The following is a 4958-nucleotide window of genomic DNA, read 5'->3' on the forward strand; positions in this document are numbered from 1 at the left end:
GCCGCCCCTTGTCTCCCGGCCCGGGCGGGCGCTCGCCCCCCGCCGGGCCCGTGCACTGGGCGGCGGGGGATGCGCCGCCGGCCGCCGCCGCCCCCGGCCCCGCCGCCCCCGGGCCCCGCGCCCGCCCGCCGCTGCCCGTCCCGGCTGCGGCCCCCGCCGGGGGGTCCTCGGCCGCGCCGGACGCTGTCCCCTCCAGCCCTGTCCGCCCGCCCGGGCCGAGCCCCGCAGGTACGGGGAAGATGGGGGGACGAGCGGGGGCACGGGGGGGGGGACCCCGGTCTGCAGCGGGGTGGGGGGCGGGGGAGGAGGCACGTCGCCAAGGCGACGCGTTTGGGGGCATGGGATGGGGGGACGCGGTTTGGGGCAGGGGCCAGGAGGGGGGGTCTCCGTGGGGTCCGGAGGGGGGGGACACGGGAGGGGGATGAGCCTGAGCATGTGCGCTGCGCGAGCGGGTGACAACGCGGACCCGCGTCCTGGAGGGGGAGGGCCCGGGCTCGGGCTCGCGGCGGGGCGAGGACAGAGCCCCGAGTCTCCAAACTCTGCACACACGGGCGGGGGTGGGTGGGCAGCCGCCCGCGGCGACTTGGGAGTGGGAGGCTGGAGCCCTTCATCCCCGCGGCCCTGGATCCAGGCTGGGGGCACTCGGGAATGGCCCGGGGAGCCGGGTCCCTCAGCTCTGCCTGGACAGAGGTCTGGGTGGCCAGCTCAGGGCACCGTCCCTGCTGTCCTGCACGGAGGGCCAGGCAGCACACCGAGTGCCCGGGCTGAGCCGGACGCTGGAGGTAGGCAGCGGCCCGGGAGGGCAGGGCAGGCTCCTTGCACCCTGCTGGCTGCTGCCGAGACCAGGTGGGCTGCCCAGGCCACCACCGTGGGGCAAGCAGAGCCTGTGCGCCCTGCAGAGCTAGGGACACACGAGTGGGGGGACGTCCTCGGGGACCTTCCTCACCCTCCACAGGGCCACCACCCAGCCTCTAGCTGCCCCAGCCGGGAGCCCACAGCAGGCCCAGGCGCCCTGGAAGTTTCCGCCGTGTGCTGCTCTGGCTGAGGTCCCTGGCCGGGGTGGGGTGGGGGCGTCCTGCCCCACAGAGGACGGGGGTGGGGGTCGCTCTGCCTGGCGGCTGAGGGCCAGGGGACACCTTCTGGTCCGGTTTGGCAGGGTGGAAAGAGGCGGCACCAAGCTCTTAGGGGCTGCAAGGTCGCACCCCGTTCTGGCCACCAAACCTGTTGGTGGCACCAGGAGGACCCTTTACGGGGAGGCAGTGACTTCACTCTCTGCCGGGGCTGCCTGAGGTTCTGGCCTTAGGGGTTCTGGCCGGGTTTCTTTCCCTTCCTGCTTCCTCTCAGGCCGGCCGCCCTCCCCTCTGCCCGTCCTCTCCAGAGAAGCCCTCCCCGGGGGTCCGGGTCCCCAGGTCCCCGCAGACCTGGGTGACCCCTGGGGGCGTGTGGGACAGGGTCTCTGCTCGTCGGCCACCCGGCCTGCAGGGAGCAGAGTCCTACTTGTGCCCAGACTCAGCCAACACGGCGACTCCAGGGATTCGAGTCCAAACGCAGCCCACAGGGTGTCGTTCCCACGCCCTGGGGGACTCCATGGCAAACCCAGAGCCTTCGCCCTGAAAAACTGCTCCCTTCCATGGACATCCTGGCCCTGGCTAGGGTCCCTGGGAATCGCTGAGGGTCCCGGGGACTCCAAGATGAGGCCGGGGTGCCTCGGGGGAGGGCACAGTGTCCTGGCAGCGCGAGGTGTCAGGCCCTCGCTGTGCTGCGAGCCTGTGGCCGCCCCTGGGGGACATCGCTGATTTAGTCCCTGCTCTTCGTGGCTGTGTGACCTTGGGCAAGGCGCTAAACCTCTCTGACCTTTGTCTCCGGCCTGTGAAATGGGAACACTGGCCACAATGATGCTGGCAGCAGGGATGAAATGTGAACGCCCCGGCCGGGGACTCAAAACACAGCGAGAGCCCGGGGCACGCTGGCGCAGACGGGCGGGCCGCGGGGAAAGCCCCCCGCCCCTCCGCCGCCCGGGAGCCACCTGCGGTCTGTCCCCTCCTCCCCACCCCCTCCCTGCCCAGGGCACCTTAGGACGCGGCTGCCAGGCGAGGAGGAACATGGCAGACACACGGCTGAATTTGGCCCGTGCGCCGGGAGGCTGAGTCACATCCCCAAATTGCATCTCCACCGGTGCGTTTCCGAAGGTCGTTGGCGAGGCCTCTGCGGCCCCCGCCCCTCCTGCCTGCGCCCCCAGCCCCAGGCGGGGACCTTCTGCGCCCTGGCGGGGAGGGTGGAAGGGGTGCGGAGCTTCCTGGCCACCCCCAGGACAGGGCAGAGTCGGGGGGCGGGGGTCCCTGCGGGCATCCTGGCGCCAGCCCCGCTGGGCCCTGCGGGAGGCGGGAGGGGTTCAAGCCTGGGTGGAGGCCGCCCACCGAGTGCGCGCGGGGCTGCAGGAACTTCAGCACCAAGGTCAGCGCCAGGCACGACCCGCTGGACACGCGGGAGGCCGGGCCTCCCAGACCGTGAAGGGCTGGACACGCGGGAGGCCGGGCCTCCCAGACCGTGAAGGGCTGGACACGCGGGAGGCCGGGCCTCCCAGACCGTGAAGGGCTGGACACGCGGGAGGCCGGGCCTCCCAGACCGTGAAGGGCTGGACACGCGGGAGGCCGGGCCTCCCAGACCGTGAAGGGCTGGGCACGTGGAGGCCGGGCCTCCCAGAACGTGAAGGGCTGGACACGCGGGAGGCCGCAGGTGGATGAGGGGAGCGAGGAGGCAGGGGCAGGGTCCAAGCCTCCCGAGGTCACCCGGCCTTGGCAGGGGCGGTCATTGCCCTGTGGGTGCAGACACCAGGATCCGGGGACGTGGAGAGGGGGGACATGGTGCCGCGGCCAGACTTGGGCACGAGCGGCCCTGCCGTGTGAGCAGCGGCCACGCTCACTCGTGCCGCCCGGCGGTGCAGCCTACCTTGGCGTGGCCTAGCGTGATGGCCTCCGTGTCCGTGCCCCCAGAGTAGGTGGGAAGTGTCCTGCCTGTGCCCGCGGCCACCGCCCACGCCCTCCTCCCAGGCCTGGCACCCGGGACCCCGAATGCAGCCGGTCTGGCCTCCTCCAAGGGGACAGCCCTTGGCCCCCACCTGCCCGCGCCCGGCTTGCTGGGACAGTCTCGGCCCTGTGGGGAGACAGCACGACTTTGGCGGGCTCTCAACCCCGTGCCTCGGTTTCCCTGTCTATGAATCTGGCCAAATCCCAGGACTCCCTTCCCGGGGCTGTCGTGAGGGTGAGGGAGGACGGCTGTGCGGGCAGAAGCGGGCGCAGAGCAGATGCTCATCCAACTCGGCTGGGCGGGTGGGGGGAGCCGGGGCTGCCCGGGAGGGCCTGGCCCGGGCGGGGCAGGACCCGGCGAGACTCCAGACGGCCTGTTCGGTACCCTGGCGAGCCGCTGTGTCACCGTCGGCCAGTCCCTGCTCCCACTCGTGGTGCCATGGGACACTGCCTTGTGATCCGCTAGTTTGTCGGGGAAACTGAGGCTTGCCCGAACTCACAGGGCTGGGCCATGCGTGTCGTACGAGGGCCCGTGCAATCAATTCTGGGCTCCTAGTGTTTTTCTTTTCTTTTCTTTTCTTTTCTTTTCTTTTCTTTTCTTTTCTTTTCTTTTCTTTTCTTTTCTTTTCTTTTCTTTTCTTTTCTTTTCTGACAGAGTCTCACTCTGTTGCCCAGGCTAGAGCGAGTGCCATGGCGTCAGCCTCGCTCACAGCAACCTCAGACTCCTGGGCTCAAGCGATCCTCCTGCCTCAGCCTCCCGAGTAGCTGGGACTACAGGCATGCGCCACCACGCCTGGCTCATTTTTTCTATATATATTAGTTGGCTATGTTTTTTTATTGATAGCAGAGACGGGGTCTCGCTCAGGCTGGTTTCGAACTCCTGACCTTGAGCGATCCTCCCGCCTCGGCCTCCCAGAGTGCTAGGGTTACAGGCGTGAGCCTCCGCGCCCGGCCCTGGGCTCTTAGTGTTAAATCCCAGATGGCCATGTCGGCCCTGGAGTCTGCCTAGGCGGGAGGCAGCCTCCGGTCTCTGTGGCCACCCCCGGCCATGGCCCCCGTGTCCGCGCCCTGCGCCTGCCTGAGTGGGAGGCCCAGTGGGAAGAGGTTAACCCAGCCAAGAGATGGGGAGGCTGGGAGGGGGCGAGGCCAGGTGGGAACGGCCCTAGGGAGCCACAGGAGGTCCTTGAGCAGGGGAGAAACACCTCCGAACCGTGCGCTCAGTCTGCCGTCTACAAGCCAGCCGCCGGCTTCCATCTGGTCGCGTTCGGCAAAAGTTTTGTTTTTGTTTGAGACAGGGTCTCGCTCTGCCACCCAGGCCGGAGTGCAGAGGTGTGACCGGGGCTCACTGTAACCTTGAACTCCTGGCTTGCAGCGGTCCTCCCGCCCCAGCCTCCGAGAGTGCTGGGATGGCAGGTGCGAGCCGCCCGGCACGGCGCTGGGTGCTTGCAGGCACAGAGCGGCAGGCGAGGGCGGGCGGGCGGGCGGGCAGAGGGTGCAGCCCCTGCAAAGGCCCCGAGGCAGGGAGCAGCCCGCTGGGCTGGGGGCTCGTGGTGGGCGGGCGGCCCGTGTGGCTGGAGGGAGTGTGCCGGGCGGGAGGGGAAGGGGGAGGATGAGGCCGGTGGGAGCCAGGCCACAGGTGGCAGCGTCTGGCCGCGTCGTGGAGGAGTTTGGTTTGTCAGCGGGACGGGTCGGCCCTAGGGAGCCATGGGAGGTCTCTGAGCAGGGCAGGGGTCCCGGCCGGCCTGGGTGTGTCTGGGACGGCAAAGCCACGAGTGGGCTGTGGGCTGGCAGCCTCTCAGGGGAGCTCCGAGGCTGAGCGTGCGGCGTGGCGGCCCCTGCCCCTCTGGCCGGCCGGCGGGGGCTGCCGTGACCCTGCGTCCCTCTGTGCCCTGCAGGTCTGCGAGGGAGCCCCGCCGCCGCGCCATGCCGGGC

Source organism: Microcebus murinus, chromosome 4 (assembly GCF_040939455.1).
Source record: "Microcebus murinus isolate Inina chromosome 4, M.murinus_Inina_mat1.0, whole genome shotgun sequence".
Taxonomy (NCBI): Eukaryota; Metazoa; Chordata; class Mammalia; order Primates; family Cheirogaleidae; genus Microcebus; species Microcebus murinus.